Source organism: Schistocerca gregaria, chromosome 5 (genome assembly GCF_023897955.1).
Source record: "Schistocerca gregaria isolate iqSchGreg1 chromosome 5, iqSchGreg1.2, whole genome shotgun sequence".
Taxonomy (NCBI): domain Eukaryota; kingdom Metazoa; phylum Arthropoda; class Insecta; order Orthoptera; family Acrididae; genus Schistocerca; species Schistocerca gregaria.
The window spans coordinates 161,930,087-161,948,353 of NC_064924.1; the positions used below are offsets into that span (position 1 = coordinate 161,930,087).

Below are 18,267 nucleotides of genomic sequence, written 5' to 3' on the forward strand. Positions count from 1 at the left end.
GGTTCGCGGTATTCAAGATGCTGTTTCTGCTCTTGCCGAGTGTGGTCGTTCAGCGACTTTTGTGTGGACCCTGGGCCACATCGGCACTTCAGGAAAAGAACGTGTCGACCGGGGCCAAGCAGGCCACCACTTCGCCACCCCTGGAGCTTCGTCTCGTGGAAAGAGACCTCCGGTGAGCCCTACATAGCAAGGTCCGCAATGTCTGGAGCTCTGAATGGTTTGTCTTGAACACGCCAAATAAGCTCCGCATAGTCAAGTCGTCCCGGCCGTATGGAACTCATCCTTGAGGGGCCCATGTAGGGACGCAGTTGTTCTCTGGCGCCTCCGAATTGGACATACGCGGTTGACCCACAGCTATCTCCTTCGTCGTGAGAACCTGCGTAAGTGTCGCTGTGACGCAGGGCTGACAGTGGTCCATCTTCTGATGGACCGCCCCCTTTCAGCCCCCTTGTGGCAGTCCTTTAATTTACCAGCAGCACTTCCTTTAATTCTCGGTGACGATGCCTCTATAGCTGACTCAGTTTTACATTTTATCCGTGCAGCTGGGTTTTATAACTCGCTCTAGTGTGGACGCTCTCGCATGATTTCTCAGGCCACACCCACTCCAGCGACTTTTAATTATGACGTGGATACCAAAATAGTGTCTTTTATGGTAACAATTTGAGTCGATACTTCTATCAAGGCTTTCCAGCTGGAGGTTCTTCGTTTGTAGTTGAGTGGTTGACCTTTTACCTGATCCATCAACCACTGTAGTCTGTTTTACTCTAGTCAACTATTTGCTCTGCTCCTTTTAAGTGTCCTCTATTTTGTGTTACTGCGGTGTCCATTTTAGCTCTGTACCCCTTGGTGTTCCCTCCCTCTGGGTGCAGAGGTTACGCTTTTACTGTATAGGCCTTTTACATGTATGTCTGTTTTTAACTAGGGACTGATGACCTCGATGTTTAGCCCCTTTCAAACCACAAAACCAAACAACTAACTACCTTCTTCACTATTCCGGTATCCTAGGAAGGCATTGTCAGTGCGTCAGTGTGTATCCACAGTTCTAGCTGCTCATAAACCAACTCTAACGGAGTCTGGAGACTGTTGTTCTATCTCTTAGGAAATTAATGGATTTTTATACGTATTTTTAAGTCGAAAATTTACGTACCTCCAGTCACACTTCCCATGTCAGTCGTTCGTATCATTACGAATAGCACTACTATCGGTTTTGACGGATGCGTCTATGCCTCACTAGAAAACAGAGCGAATAAAAACCGACTTGAATATTTTCGATATCTGATGTATTGAGGTACCAAACACACGTTGCTGCAGGAAAATGCACACGGAAAAGCAGTAACTTGTTACGAGGGAGTAAGCACCACAATCAGTTGATAAAGGAGATATAACAGTCTTACTGCTGTTTACAGTAGCATCACCGCAGCTCTGGTAGCACTCCTCCAGCACAAAGAAGTTCTGGTCTCATGTTAGGATGAAATTGCTATATTATCCTACACATGATCAGAGCTATCTAACACCACATCTCTCCAATACACTTGCCCCCCCCCCCCCCCCTCTCACACTATTAAAGATGATACATCTGACATCAATCCAGTGTCCTACAGAACACTCTAGGCAATCGATTAAGTCCGATAAACGCAATGATTTTTCTCTTTAATACTTAAGAAACAGCACTGTTTGTGTGAACCGGCCGTAATTCGAAAATATATATATTCGTCTATATGCGTGAGAACGCAGTTATGGATTGGGATGCATATCTCTTGCCTGGTTTATTATGACGCCTCTGTGTAATACATACGTCACCTTTATTGGAGTGTGTGTTACGAAAAACCACGTAGTTTACAGAGGGAGAGGAAAGGTTTAAAGTGAATGCAGCCAGAGCGATTTTTTTTGGCTTTTCTTGGTATTGAGTTACCGGTTACCCTCACTCCCCAATCCTCCTCAATTCCCCGCATTCCGTGGTGCATTTTCTCTAATTTTATGTATTCTCCGCCAATTTAAGTAATTTTGCAAGTTGTTTTCGCAGTTCTACATATTCCGTCGTATTTCCCTCAATTTCACGTATTCCCATCAATTTGTCGTAATTGAATCAGGTTTTCGTCGATTTTTATAAATTTTATGTCTTTTTTCATACTTTTTAATATTTTACCGTGCAGACGTTCTTGCTCATCAGTGAAGCTATTTTTTTTTTTTTGTGTGTGTTACGAAAATGGAACAGTGGAATTTAGAGGATAGTTCTGCGATCAAGTTTTATGTTAAACTTTGGGAATCCGCAAGTGTGTTCTCTGCAAAGTTGAAACGGGCCTATGGGGAACATTCCTTATCAAGAGCCCAAGCTTTCCGCTAACGCAAATCATTTTTCGCCGACCGACAACACGTTGTAGATGAAAATTGCTCAGGATGACCGTCAACAGCAAAAACCTACCAAAACGTCGGAAGTGTGCGTGTTCAGACCGACCTTTAACAAAAAGAATGATTGGTGACGTGTTTAACTAACGGTGACTTCAGTAAGACCGGTCACTGCAGACAAGTGGATACTGCATTATGGCAACGCACCATGACACGTTGCCACTTCTATCGCGGAATTTCTTAACTCAAAAGGCATTCCTCATGTTCCGCATCCGCCCTATTCACCTAATCTGTGTCCATCTGACTTTTTTTCTTTTCCCTAAATTGAAAAATGCCTCCCAAGGACGACATTTTGGGAGTTTGGAGAACATTCAAAAGAACGTGACTGACTTGTTGAAGGTCTTGCTAGTTAAAGCCTTTCAGCGCTGCTACCAAAACTGGGAACCATTGAAACGTCCCCTTAGAACAATTTATACACGACTGGTCTATGTGAAAAGTCCTCTTTGAACAATTATACACGAATGTGCTTAAACTGACACACAATAGTTTTTAGCGCAACGCAATCTGACTTCCAAAAATCCCTACGAAAGAATGGCCCTGATTAACATTAACCTATACGTTTCACAAATCACTTACCTCAGAAAAACTTCGTTACTCAAGCTACTGCAATACAGCGAGCGCCACTACTGCCAGCTAAATAAAAGATTCAAACTACTGAAGGCACTAACTACTGATAGGTATAGTTAGCAAATGAAAGATTTTAATACAGAACAGACAATGTATTTACCTTAATAGTCATAATATATATATCAGTTCATGACACCAATTCTTACAAATTTCAAAACTCCGCCATCTCTCTCCCCACGTCCACCACTGCTGGCGGCTCACCTCCAACTGCGCAACGCTACGCGCTGTTAGCATCCAGCTGCCGCTGCCCAACACTACAATGGCGAGTATTACAACAATGATAACCAGCCACAGACTGCACACGGCACAGCCAGTGATTTTCATACAGAGCGCTACGTGGCGGCGGCGTTACCAATTAAAAGAAACCTAAACATCCTACTTACACCTTACTCCGTCGGTGTATGGTTGCCGAAGGCAACAACTTTGACCATAACAATATTGTTGTTTGATAAAATAAGAACTTCGGTATATAAAAAATCAGATTTATTACTTTTCAGACACAGCTCGTATGTAACATATAAATACACATATATACAGGGTGTTTCAAAAATGACCGGTATATTTGAAACGGCATTACAAACTAAACGAGCAGCGATAGAAATACACTGTTTGTTGCAATATGCTTGGGACAACAGTACATTTTCAGGCAGACAAACTTTCGAAATTACAGTAGTTACAATTGTCAACAACAGATGGCACTGCGGTCTGGAAAACTCTATAGTACGATATTTTCCACATATCCACCATGCGTAGCAATAATATGGCGTAGTATCTGAATGAAATTACCCGAAACCTTTGACAACGTGTCTGGCGGAATGGCTTCACATGCAGATGAGATGTACTGCTTCAGCTGTTCAATTGTTTCTGGATTCTGGCGGTACACCTGGTCTTTCAAGTGTCCCCACAGAAAGAAGTCACAGGGGTTCATGTCTGGCGAATAGGGAGGCCAATCCACGCCGCCTCCTGTATGTTTCGGATAGCCCAAAGCAATCAGACGATCACCAAAACATTGATTCAGGAAATTAAAGACGTCGGCCGTGCGATGTGGCCGGGCACCACCTTGCATAAACCACGAGGTGTTCGCAGTGTCATCTAAGGCAGTTTGTACCGCCACAAATTCACGAAGAATGTCCAGATAGCGTGATGCAGTTATCGTTTCGGATCTGAAAAATGGGCCAATGATTCCTTTGGAAGAAATGGCGGCCCAGACCAGTACTTTTTGAGGATGCAGGGACGATGGGACTGCAACATGGGGCTTTTCGGTTCCCCATATGCGCCAGTTTATTGACGAAGCCGTCCAGGTAAAAATAAGCTTCGTCAGTAAACCAAATGCTGCCCACATGCATATCGCCGTCATCAATCCTGTGCACTATATCGTTAGCGAATGTCTCTCGTGCAGCAATGGTAGCGGCGCTGAGGGGTTGCCGCGTTTGAATTTTGTATGGATAGAGGTGTAAACTCCGGCGCATGAGACGATACGTGGACGTTGGCGTCATTTGGACCGCAGCTGCAACACGGCGAACGGAAACCCGAGGCCGCTGTTGGATCACCTGCTGCACTAGCTGCACGTTGCCCTCTGTGGTTGCCGTACGCGGTCGCCCTACCTTTCCAGCACGTTCATCCGTCACATTCCCAGTCCGTTGAAATTTTTCAAACAGATCCTTTATTGTATCGCTTTTCGGTCCTTTGGTTACATTAAACCTCCGTTGAAAACTCCGCCTTGTTGCAACAACACTGTGTTCTAGGCGGTGGAATTCCAACACCAGAAAAATCCTCTGTTCTAAGGAATAAACCATGTTGTCCACAGCACACTTGCACGTTGTGAACAGCACACGTTTACAGCAGAAAGACGACGTACAGAATGGCGCACCCACAGACTGCGTTGTCTTCTATATCTTTCACATCACTTGCAGCGCCATCTGTTGTTGAAAATTGTAACTACTGTAATTTCGAAAGTTTGTCCGCCTGAAAATTTACTGTTGTCCCAAGCATATTGCAACATACAGTGTATTTCTATCGCTGCTCGTTTAGTTTGTATTGCGGTTTCAAATATACCGGTCATTTTTTAAACACCCTGTAATATTCGAAGGATAAACGCCGTTAGCGAAGATCTCGAAAAGTTCTTTACTGATCAATTTAAATTTTTCACGATTCTCTAATTAATCTCCAGACAGATATATACCACATATTGTTTTTAATATGTCTGTAATAGATAAAGAAGGAACGATGTTAGCAAAAATATCTAGAAGCTTTCTACCAATTTACTTCAAATTTTTACACGTTATTCAAATACTGGAATGAAGTCGAAATAAATCTGGTGATGCTGAGGGAATTAAATTACGAGGGTCACTCCAAAAGAAGTGCACACTGTTTCTGTAAAAATACAGTTTTCATTCTGCATGTGTGAGAGTTTTGCGGTGTGTAGACACATCCTACCCGCTTCTTTTCAAACTTAGTTCAACCAGTTCCCGTGAGTGGCGCCGTAACAGCATGTCTCCAAGATGGCTGCTACACTTGACGTTAGTCAGAAGCAACTTGATGTCATAGAATTCCTGTGCTGTGTAAATGAGACAGTGGCAAACATCCACAAGAGGTTGAAAAAGGTGTATGGAGATGCTACTGTCGATCGCAGTACAGTTAGTCGGCGGGCAAGCAGGTTACGTGATGAAAGCGGGCACAGCAACATTGAGGATTGTCTTCGCAGGCCTCGTACTGCACACACTCCAGACAATGTGCAGAGAGTTAACGAATTGGTGACTGCTGACAGACGCATCACAGTGAACGAGCTGTCACGCTACGTTGCGATAGGAGAAGGAAGTGTTAGCAGAATACTGAAAGTGTTGGCGTTAAAAAAGGTTTGTGCCAAGTGTGTTCCCAGAATGTTGACAGTGGCTCACAAAGAAACAAGTAAAACAGTATGCAGCAAACTTTTGGAACAGTACAAGAATGGTGGAGATGATTTTCTTGGAAGAATTGTGACAGGTGATGAAACATGGCTCGATCATTTTTCACCAGAGACGAAGAGGCAATCAATGGAGTTGCATCATGCAAATTGACTCAAGAAAAAAAATGCAATACCATACCTTCTGCTGGAAAAGTTATGGCTGTGGTGTTTTTCGATTCCGAAGGACTCTTGCTTGTGGACATCATGCTAAGTGGAACCACCATGAATTCTGATGCACTGAAGAAACTTCAAGCTCGACTGAATCGTGTTCGATCACATCGGCAAAAGCAGGATGTTTTGCTGTTGCACAACAGTGCACAGCCACATGTCCGTCAAAAAACCATGGAAGCGATCACAAAACATGGACAGATAACACTGAAATACCCGCCTCTCAGTCCTGACCTGGCTCCATGTGACTATCATCTCTTTGGGAAACTGAAAGACTCTCTTCGTGGAACAAAGTTTGAAGATGATGACTCCCTTGTGCACGCTGCCAAACAGGTTGGTCCAGAATTTTACCGTGCACGTATACAGGCGCTGGTTCCAAGATGGCGTAAGGCAGTTTAGAGGGTTGGAAATTACGTGAAGAAATGAAAATATTGTTCCTAAAGGATGTATCGACACACTGTAAAACTTTCAGACATGTAGAATAAAACATGGATTTTTTTAAAAAATAGTGTGCATTTCTTTTGGAGTGACCCTTGTAGGAAATGAGACGCTTAAAGCAGTAAATGAGTTTTCTATTTGGGAAGCAAAATAACTGATCATGATCGAAGTAGAGAGGATATAAAATGTAGACTGGCAATGGCAAGGAAAGCGTTTCTGAAGAAGAGAAATTTGTTAACGTCTAGTATAGATTTAAGTGTCAGGAAGTCTTTACTGAAAGTATTTGTATGGAGTGTAGCCATGTATGGAAGTGAAACATGGACGATAAATAGTTTAGACAAGAAGAGAATAGAAGCTTTCGAAATGTGGTGCTACAGAAGAATGCTGAAGACTAGATGGGTAGATCACATAACTAATGAAGAGGTATTGAATAGAATTGAGGAGAAGATAAAGTTGCGGCAGAGCTTGACTAGAAGAAGGGATCGGTTGGTAGGACATATTCTGAGGCTTTAAGGGATCACCAATTTAGTATCGGGGGGCAGAGTGGAGGGTTCAAATCGTAGAGGGAGGCCAAGAGATAAACACACTAAACAGATTCAGAAGGATGTATGTTGCAGTATGTACTGGGAGTTGAGCAGCTTGCACAGGATAGAGTAGCATGGAGAGCTGCATCAAATCAGTCTCTGGACTGAAGTCCACAACAACAACACTCAAATAAGCATTCAAACGGACATAAGCTGAATATTTTTTTAAATATGTAATGTGTAGAAGTATATATTTGCATTGAAAGTTGTCTTTAAATAAAAAAAAAATTTGACTGACGTACTGATTATGATTGTATGCTCTGATCTGTAATAATAAATGAACTGTCGTAATGCAACTTGAACTCTCGAAATGTGAAAGCAAAGCTGCACTTGTAATAATAATTAATTGTCGTAGTGAAAAGGGAAGAATTTCATACTGCAAAAGTTATCAATCTGACTGCAAGAATTGTGCACAGTATAAACTGCCTGAATAATTAACTTTGACATGAAACCTACAATATTTAGTTCCGCAAAACTGATCACGAATGACCTTACTTGCCCCTGATTGAATAAATAAAAAAATAAAACTATTTAGTCCGTACCCCTGCTATGCGCAAGTCTGCATAACGTGTTTCAGTATTGCTGTCTTGCACGCCGCTATGCTAAAGCTGCAAATTACTGTATCTACACAGAGACATTCGAGAGGTGCAGTGAGTTCTGTGTTGCCGCGTGTGGTAGCGGCGTGGTCTAGGGCGCCTTGCCACAGCTCACGCGTCTCCTCCCGTCGGAGGTTCGAGTCCTCCCTCGGGCATGGGTGGGTGTGTGTGTGTGTGTGTGTGTGTGTGTGTGTGTGTGTGTGTGTTGTCCTTAGCGTTAGTTAGTTTAAGTTAGATTAAGTAGTGGTTAAGCTTAGGGACCGATGATCAAAGCATTTTGGTCCCACTCAGCACAAATTTCCAGATTTCAGTTCTCTCTTAGTTTCAAATCGAAGAATTTTCCGAACACACTTGGTTCCATGATCAATAAAAAATTGTAAGAGAGAGGTTGGTAAAAAATGAAATATACGTCTAAATGACAACACTAAGTTTTTCTGTATACTGTGCCGCGCGGAATTGGCCGAGCGGTCCAAGGCGCTTCAGTCATGGACTGTGCGGCTGATCCCGGCGGAGGTTTGAGTCCTCCCTCGGGCATGGGTGTGGGTCTTGTCCTTGGGCTAATTTAGGTTAAGTTGTGTGTATGCTTAGGAACTGATGACCTTAGCAGTTAAGTCCCATAAGATTTCACGCACATTTGAATTTTTTTCTGTATACTGTAAAAAAGTTCTCATGCTGATTTTAAATTTGATGAACGTCTTCTACACCTACACCTACATCTACACCCATACTCCGCAAGCCACCTGACGGTGTATGGCGGAGGGTGCTTTGAGTACCTCTATCGGTTCTCCCTTATATTCCAGTCTCGTATTGTTCGTGGAAAGGAAGATTGTCGGTATGTATCTGTGTGAGCTCTAATCTCTCTGATTTTATTCTCATGGTCTCTTCGCGAGATATACGTAGGAGGGAGCAATATACTGCTTGACTCTTCGGTGAAGGTATGCTCTCGAAATTCAACAAAAGCCCGTACCGAGCTACTGAGCGTCTCCCTTGCAGTGTCTTCGACTGGAGTTTGACTATCATCTCCGTAACGCTTTCGCGATTACTAAATTATCCTGTAACGAAGCGTCCTGCTCCCCGTTGGATCTTCTTTATCTCTTCTATCAACCGTATCTGGTTTGGACCCACACCGGTGAGCGGTATTCAATCAGTGGGCGAACAAGTGTACTGTAACCTACTTCCTTTGTTTTCGGATTGCATTTCCTTAGGATCCTTCCAGTGAATCTCAGTCTGTCATCTGAATCACCGACGATTAATTTTATATGATCATTCCATTTTAAATCACTCCTAATGCCTACGCCCAGATAATTTATGGAATTAACTGCTTCCAGTTGCTGACCTGCTATATTGTAGCTAAATGATAAAGGGTCTTTCTATGTATTCGCAGCACATTACACTTGTCTACTTTGAGATTCAATTGCCATTCCCTGCACCATGCGTCAATTCGCAGCAGATCCTCCTGCATTTCAGTACAATTTTCCATTGTTATAACTTCTCTATATACTACGGCATCATCCGCAAAAAGCCTCAGTGAACTTCCGATGTTATCCACAAGGTCATTTATATATATTGTGAATAGCAACGGTCCTACTACTCTCCCCTGCGGCACACCTGAAATCACTCTTACTTCGGAAAACTTCTCTCCATTGAGACTGACATGCTGCGTTCTGTTATCTAGGAACTCTTCAATCCAATCACACAATTGGTCTGATAGTCCATATGCTCCTACTTTGTTCATTAAACGACTGCAGGCTTTCAATGAATTCGAAATTAAAGTTCTATATACTGACTTGGCAGAAAATCCTAAGAAATTTTTGTCTTATGTCAAAGCGGTAGGTGGATCAAAACAAAATGCCCAGACACTCTGTGACCAAAATGGTACTGAAAGAGAGGATGACAGACTAAAGGCCGAATTACTAAAAGTCTTTTTCCAAAGCTGTTTCACAGAGAAAGACTGCACTGTAGTTCCTTCTCTAGATTGTCGCACAGATGACAAAATGGTAGTTATCGAAACAGATGCAATACACTTAACTTGCAAACAATACACTTCTACACATGCACATCGCATCAACCGATTTCCGTCCCATTCGGATAATTCCTTCGTGGCGCCATTCCTCCTGGGGACACCCCGTATCGAGAAACCGCTGGTGTCTAACACTGGACCACCTAGCTGGGACACTCATTAGGTGACGGCGGAAGAGCGGGACCGATACGGCCTGCTTTCCTGCGTGCCGTGCCACATCGGCCGGCACCACGGCCTGCATACTGCGCACGCGCGGTCCGTATATCCCGTGGACCCCCAGCGCCGCGATAAGCATCGCATCAGCCCGCCTCGTCTCCAGGGCTGCCGGCCACGCCCCCTCCAGCCACGCAAGCCGGACCGCGCTCTGCGCCCACATTAGCCGCCTGGTTAACCAGCCGCTCAGCCCACCGCATAAATCTCCGCCTAACTTCGCCGTTCCCAGCGCTCCATAAATTTGTCAGGCCGCGGGACGGAATTACAATAACTGTATTTACTCCCTGTTGCACACCGGAGCTCAGATATACTCAACACGAAACGGCCCCGAAGGCACATACACGAAGCGTAATTGCTCCATCACGCTCACAAAATCGTTTCCTTGCGACCTGATTTTTACTTTAATAACTAGCGAAACTTTAGCCGTAAGCAGAGAATTGTAAATAACAGTTTCTCCTTGGGCATCTGTTACGCTGCACATCATACATTTTCTTTATTTATTTACTTTTGGCAGCAACGACCACACAACCAGCTGTAGTTACAAAAGTGCCATGTTAACATAACTGCAGTGTCCACAGTAGAACAGAAAAATTACTTCGATGTACAAAGACAACTTCTTAACGTAAAATATACTACTGGCAATTAAAATTCCTACACCAAGAAGAAAAGCAAATGATAACCGATATTCATTGGGCAAATATATTATACTAGAACTGACAAGTGATTACATTTTCACTCAATTTGGGTCCATCGATCCTGACAAATCAGTACCCAGAACAACCACATCTGGTCGTAATAACGGCCTTGATACGCCTGAACATTGAGTCAAACAGAGTTTGGATGGCGTGTACAGGTACAGCTGCCCATGCAGCTTCAGCACGATACCACAGTCCATCAAGAGTAGTGACTGGCGTATTGTGACGAGCCAGTTGCTCGGCCACCATTGACCAGAAGTTTTCAGTTGGTGAGAGATCTGGAGAATGTGCTGGCCAGGGCAGCAGTCTAACATTTTCTGTATCCAAAAACGCCCGTACAGGACCTGCGACATGCGGTCGTGCATTACCCTGCTGAAATGTAGGGTATCGCAGGGATCGAATGAAGGGTAGAGCCACTAGTCGTAACATAACTGAAATGTAACGTCCACTGTCCAAAGTGCCGTCAATGCGAACCGAGGCGTGTGACCAGCGCACGCCATACCATCACGCCGGGTGGTACGCCAGTATGGTGATGACGAATACACACTTCCAATGTGCGTTCACCGCGATGTCACCAAAAACGGTTGCGACCATTATGATGCTGTAAACAGAACCTGGATTTATCCAAAAATATGACGTTTTTCCATTCGTTCACCCAGGTTCGTCGTTGAGTACACCATCACAGGCGCTCCTGTCTGTCATGCAGCGTCATGGGTAACCGCAGCCATGGTCTCCGAGCTGCTACAAACGTCATCGAACTGTTCGCGCAGATGGTTGTTGTCTTGGAATCGTCCCCATCTGTTTACTCAGGGATCGAGAGGAGGCTACACGATCCATTACAGCCATGGGGATAAGATGGCTGTCATCTCGACTGCTAGTGATACGAGGCCGTGGGCATCCAGCACGGCGTTCCGTGTTACCCTCCGGAACCCACCGATTCCATATTCTGCTAACAGTCGTTGGATCTCGACCAACGCGAGCAGCAATGTCGCGATACGATAAACCGCCATCGCTATAGGCTACAATCCGACCTTTATCACTGTAGGAAACGTGATGGTACGCATTTCTCCTCCTTACACGAGGCATCCCAACAACGTTTCACCAGGCAACAGCGGTCAACTGCTGTTTGTGTATGAGAAATCGTTTGGAAACATTCCTCATGTCAGCACGTTGTAGGTGTCACCACCGGCGCCAACCTTGTGTGAATGCTCTGAAAAGATAATCATTTTCATATCACAGCCTCTTCTTCCGGTCGCTTAAATTTCGCATCTGTAGCACGTCATCTTCGTGGTGTAGCAATTTTAATGGCCAGTAGTCTTAAAAGACTAAGAGAAGAACACCAAAAAGCTAGAAGGAGTTACAACAGACCCAAGTTAATATTATTGCAATTTTCACAATAGAACAATGATAAGAGTGTGAAGTAGAAAAATAAGTTCGTTATATAAAGTAAAAAAAGACACAAAATTACCACCCTAGTATGGGACCGGACCTGTTCCAGAGGAGAATGAAATCTACGGCAACTTATAACTGAAAGCTGGACAACGACGTTGTTTACAAAGATCAGTTCTTAATGAAACACAGAGGTCCCAGTTTTCAAACCATCCTGGTTCCATGGGAAGATAAGATCCACACAACTTACAGATCCGGCGTCTTTCAAATAGCTAAGGTGTAAATAACACCTATATCTATCGAACTGGTGAGCCGGCCGTTGTGGCCGAGCGGTTCTAGGCGCTTCAGTCAATAACCGCGCTGCTGCTGCGGTGGTAGGTTCGAATCCTGCATCGGGCGTGGATATGTGTGATGTCCTTTAGGTTAGTTAGGTTTAAGTAGTTCTAAGTCAAGGGGACTGATGACCTCAGACGTTGTCCCATAGTGCTTAGAGCCATGTGAACCATTTGAATCGAACCGGCGAAGTAAAGCAGTTACTCTTATAGGATGGGGGAGTATCTCCTCTCAAGCAATTTTTTGTACAAAACCGCCTATGCGACTAAGTACCTGGTACACGCTATTATGACGTGAATCAGATCCTCCACCGCCGTTGTTTCCTAATCACAGTGTCCAGAAGCCATGATTTTTCAACCGGTATAGGTATTCCAGCTTCATGTGGATGAGAGAAGCCACATGAACTGTACTAAGCTCCACCGAAGTGAACCATGGCCGAGAAGAGACGTTCCATTCCAAGGCCACCAAGTGGCCGCCATTGTAATGCTGGGATACGTGCCATTCACAATTCCAGTCTTGAGAAGCATTTTTTTTTCTTTTTTTTCCGTGGAGTTGAAATCGGTGGAAGAGATTGGCGTTGGGCGCAAATATCCTCTCATAATGCACCTCTTGGCGAGGCGGTCATCAGTTTCATTATGGAGAATACCTTGATGCCCTTTTATCCATAGTAATCGGACGTTAATGTCCAATGTTCGCAAGTCTATTATGGCTTCCAAGAGCTACTTACTAGTCTGTTTATCACACGCCGGATGTTGTAGTTTCTGCACTACCCTTTGGGAATTCTTGAGGCATGTTCCATATTGAAAGTCCGATTTAGACTTCAAGCCACACCGATCATCCAGCTAGGAGAAATACGCTTTGTGAGTCAACACTCATGTTTGAGCAGACGACCGTGTGGTCTTGCTAGTCGCTGCCTTTTGTCCTTTCTCAGATGCTACCCCTATTGGCATCTTTAACTTACAGTAACTCACCCAGATTGGCTAGTGACGTTTCTTAGAACAGTCACTCAAGGCAATATCGATGTGTTAACATTTGAGGTCAGCAACTAAGTCATGTGACGAAGGTCAAACAACCGAATTCATGTCATTACGCACTACGCAAATTGGAGCCGTAGTTACGGTTTTCCTCATTTATAGCCGAAATCAAGCGTTGATCGATTGTTTTGTCAGTGTTAGTAAATAGTAGTGTAACTACCATAATCCCTCCGAAATTCTCAGTATTAGTGCGATCGTTAGCGTTTTTACGTATGGCCAGGTGAAACGGTAACGAACAATTTGATACATTGTATTGCCATGTCCTTTTTACAAGCTTCCTGCTTCCGATGCAATGTGAGTCATTTAGTTCGCCGCCTCCATAGGAGCAGAAGACACAATATCAATTGGACAGGAAGCATTTAGTTTTCTGATTGTTCCCCGACAACACGTGTGACATGTTTGATTAAGCTTTTATAAGAAATAATATCCATTTCTATCTTTAGTGCCCAGTTTCACACGAAATAGTAAATAATCGTTTCTGTTTTATGACTGTTACTTACTACTGTACGGGTACCGCAACAATATCAAGGTAAGAAGCATAATACACTGACAGAAAAAAAATCGCAACACAAAAAAATAACTAATGTAGGGAAATGAAATTTCGGGAATACATTTGTCTATGTAACATATTGAAGTGATTAACATTTAAATATCGTAAGTAAAATGAGCCCGAGGTAAGGTATTAATTTGTGACATTCTGGTAATTTAATAACCTGTATAACCGCCAGTATGTTGAACGCAAGCAAGAAAACGTGCGTGTATTTTGTTGCACAGTTGCCGGATGCCAGCTTGTGGGGTCGCGTTTCATAACTGCTGCTCTTGGCCGGTCAGTACAGGGACGGTTAATGCTGTTTATAGATGATAGTGGAGGTGTCCCACATTGTGGGACAAATCCGGTGATCGAGCAGGTTAAGCCGCGCGTGATTAGCCGTGCGGTCTATGGCACTGCAGTCATGGACTGTACGGCTGGTCCCGGCGGAGATTCGAGTCCTCCCTCGGGCATGGGTGTGTGTGTTTGTCCTTAGGATAATTTAGGGTAAGTAGTGTGTAAGCTTAGTGACTGGTGACCTTAGCAGTTAAGTCCCATAAGATTTCACACACTTTTTTTTTTTTTTTAGCAGGCTAAGGCAACATGTCGACACTCTGTAGAGCATATTGGATTACGATAACGGTATGTGGGCGAAAGAAAGTCTGTAGAGCATATTGGATTACGATAACGGTATGTGGGCGAAAGTTATCCTGTTGTAATACACCCGCTGGAAAGTTGTCCATGAATGGCAGCGTAGTAGGTCGAATCACCTGATTGACCTACAAATTAGGTGCGAGTGTTCGTAGGATGACCATGAGAGTGTCCCTGCTATCATAGCAGATTGCAGCCCAGACCATAACTCCAGGTCTATGTCCAGTGCGTCTCTTCCCGAACAGGCCATGAAGGCCCAAAGGTACCGACCGGCCGCCGAGTCATCCTGAGACCACAGGCGTCACTGGATGCGGATTGGAGGGGCATGTGGTCAGCACACTACTCTCCCAGCCGTATGTTAGCTTCCGAGACCAGAGTCGCTACTTCTCAATAAAGTAGCTCAGTTTGCCTCACAAGGGCTGAGTGCAGCCCGCTTGCCAACAGCGCTCGGCACACCGGATGGTCACCCACCCAAGTGCTGGTCCAGCCCGACAGCGCTTAACTTCGGTGATCCGACGGGGACCGGTGTTACCAATGCGGCAAGGCCGTAGGCCCACTGCGTCTAGCACCTAGATATGTTAGTTTCAGGCCATCAACTGGCCTGCTCCTAAGCGACAAGTGGCCATCACTGGCACCGAGGCAGAACCAGCTTTCTTCAGAAAAGGCAACAGACCTCCACCCTGCCCTACAATGAGCCTTCGCTTGACACTATCAAAGTCGTAGGTGGTAGTTGTTTAGGGTCTGTGGAATGAATGCACGCTGCAGTGTGTCTGGCTCTGTGCTCCCCTTGAAGTAATCGTTTTTAACAGTTCGTTGCGTCATTTTGGCGCCAACTGCTAGTAAAACTGCTCCTGCAGGTGCAATACGATGCCCCAGAGCCATACGCCGAAATACGTTCTGTCTCGGTAGTGCCACGTGGGCGTCCGGAGTCCGGTCTACTTGCGACCGTGCATTCTTGTGATCACTGCTGCCAGCAGTCATGTACAATGTACTCGTTCTGCAGTATGACAGGCGGAACCTCCATCTTCTCGTTGCCCTATTGCAAGACTTCGTTCAAACTCAGTGAGGACTTGATAATAGCATTTTTCTCGCCTTAAAGGCATTCTTGTCTAACATTAACTCACTACATCTAGTCTCGACGGTAACTAAAGCTCATGAGCATTATAGCGTGTATTTAAAACAAACCCGATTTGCATCCTCATATCGGCACTACCAGTACCACTCTTATGCGACTGTCGCTAAATTTGAATAGTTGTGGTCTTTCAGAGGTAGAAACGCGCCTACTAACTTTCTTTTATGTCGCATAACTCTTTCTTGGTGCTGCGATTGTTTTCGTCAGTCTATATTACAAAACGTTGGTCAAAGAGGAAACTCTTGTCGTGAATCACATATTGAGATACTACTCTTTGAGAATACTGGTTATTCGCCTCCGAACGAGGTGACGCAGTTGTTGGCTGTTTGGACTCGCATTCGGAACGACGGCGGTTCAAACTCTTGTCCGGCCATCCTGATTTAGGTTTCCCTTGATTCCCTCAATCTCTTAAGAAAAATGTCGGGATAACCCTTGGAAAAGGGACGTCAGATTTCCTTCTCCAATCCGAACTTGTGCTACGACTCTAATGACCTCTTTTTCGACGGTACTTTAAACTCTACTCTTCCATCATCAACCATCGAATATTACAACTGGTGACCATTAAGCATGCTAACTTTCAGAAACTGTGCTAGCAAACTCTTCTGTATTCTTAAGACAACTACTCCTGTGAAACATCAAGTCTTGATACCACACATTTGTCGGTGCAACCAGTCTCTCCACGAGATACACAATTGTAACAACGAAACCTTTACAGTAAATACTTCAGTTACGATAAATATAGCCAGCAGCTGTGACCGAGCGGTTCTAGCCGCTTCAGTCCAGAACCACGCAGCTGCTACGGTCGCAGTTTCGAATCTTGCCTTTAGGTTAGTTAGGTTTAAGTACTTCTAAGTCTAAGGGACTGACGACCTCAGATGTCAAGTCCCATAGTGCTTAGAGCCATTTGAATCATTTGAAGACAAAAATAGATTGAACCGCATTCGAGAACTCGTCTGCAAGGGGATTCTGACACTAATTAGCTGATCGAGATATTGGTTTCAATATAATTATGACAAGCGCATTCTATACCAACTCTGGTCCAAGGTACTGGTATGGATGTCCCTCTTGCGAGCAAATTCAAAATGGTTCAAAGGCTCTGAGCACAGTTGGACTTAACATCTGAGGTCATCAGTCCCCTAGATTTAGAGCTACTTAAACCTAACTAACCTCAAGACAGCACACACATCCACGCAGAATTCGAACCTGCGACTGTAGCAGCAGCGCGATTCCGGACGGAAACGCGTAGAACCGCTCGGCACAACGGTCGGCGAGTAAATTCAACGAGGGTACTTTGTAGGGTGTCTTGAGGTGATGGGACGTCAGTTCACGATTTCCAGTGAATATAAAGAAAGTGCACACCCCTGAGTTACAGGCGTTCGGTTCTGGATCCCGGCAGTAACCTGAAGTATGTGTTAAGAGCGGTTAAGCTGGGACTGAGTGAGATACGCTAGCTCCAGTATACATCTATATCTGTGCGGTATTTTCGACTCCTCACTCTATGCTAAAGCAAAGCACTCCGTCTTCAGGACACAAGTGGCCTATCGGAAACATCCGACCGCCGTGTCATCCTCAGGTGTGGATGCGGATAGGAGGCTCGTGTGATCAGCACACCGCTCTCCCGGGCTACTGTTTGGTCGAATAGCTCCTCAGTTGACATCACGAGGCTGAGTACACCCAGAAAAATGGTAACAGCTCATGGCGGCCCGGATGGTCAACCATCCATGTGTATGTTAGGTAATATGCAAATAACTATTTTTCTTTTTGAAGGAATAATTTTCCACTATTTTACAATGGTTTTGTGACCATGATTACACATGTTCTACAGGGTGAACCAAAAATTTGTCGAAATTATATGTCGATTGTTCTTTTCACTAAGCATCGCTTGCAAATAGTAATAGCTTGTTTTGATTTGTAAGTAATGTTCTCTAGTCTAATTTTCCGCTCTGTCCATCTATATTTTGATGACAAGCTGTATCCCAACTAAGATTTCTATAAACTTCTGTATTTCTGTATTTCTGTGTTCGAATTTACTTTTACTTGCTACTCGACCATAGGTCGACTCAGAATATTACGAGTCGTTGGGATTCACATTAATAATTCATATATCCTTCTAGTTTCGTTGATGTCCTTCCTTTCCTCAACTTGGGGCTATGTTCAGGGGCAGCACGTGTTACGTGTTATAATTTGGTAGAATGTTCCATACAAGTTTCCCTCTTTAAATCGTTTGTGCTTGTTTTTGTATTCTAACACGGCCATGGAAGCTGGATTAATTCTGATTCTGTGATGCACACTCTACTACAAGTTCAAAGGAACAGAGTTAACAGTAATCGTCGGTTATTGATTTGCCCATGATGTTAGTTGGTGTGAACCCTCAATCATATACTTTTTATCCGTGGCCAGAGGGGCTCTTCAGAAGTAACAATCAAGGTGCTAAGTTGATGACACACTCTCTCCTTCCCCAAGAAATCTATGACATCCACTCTCCTCCTCTGATTTGATTTTCTTTCC

At 44.2% G+C, this 18,267-nt stretch overlaps 1 pseudogene; it reads right to left on the reverse strand.

Annotated features, from left to right (window-relative positions):
• Positions 1–15,062: 15,062 nt before the first annotated feature.
• Positions 15,063–15,180, reverse strand: LOC126274569 (5S ribosomal RNA; annotated as a pseudogene).
• Between the last annotated feature and the right edge of the window lie 3,087 nt (positions 15,181–18,267).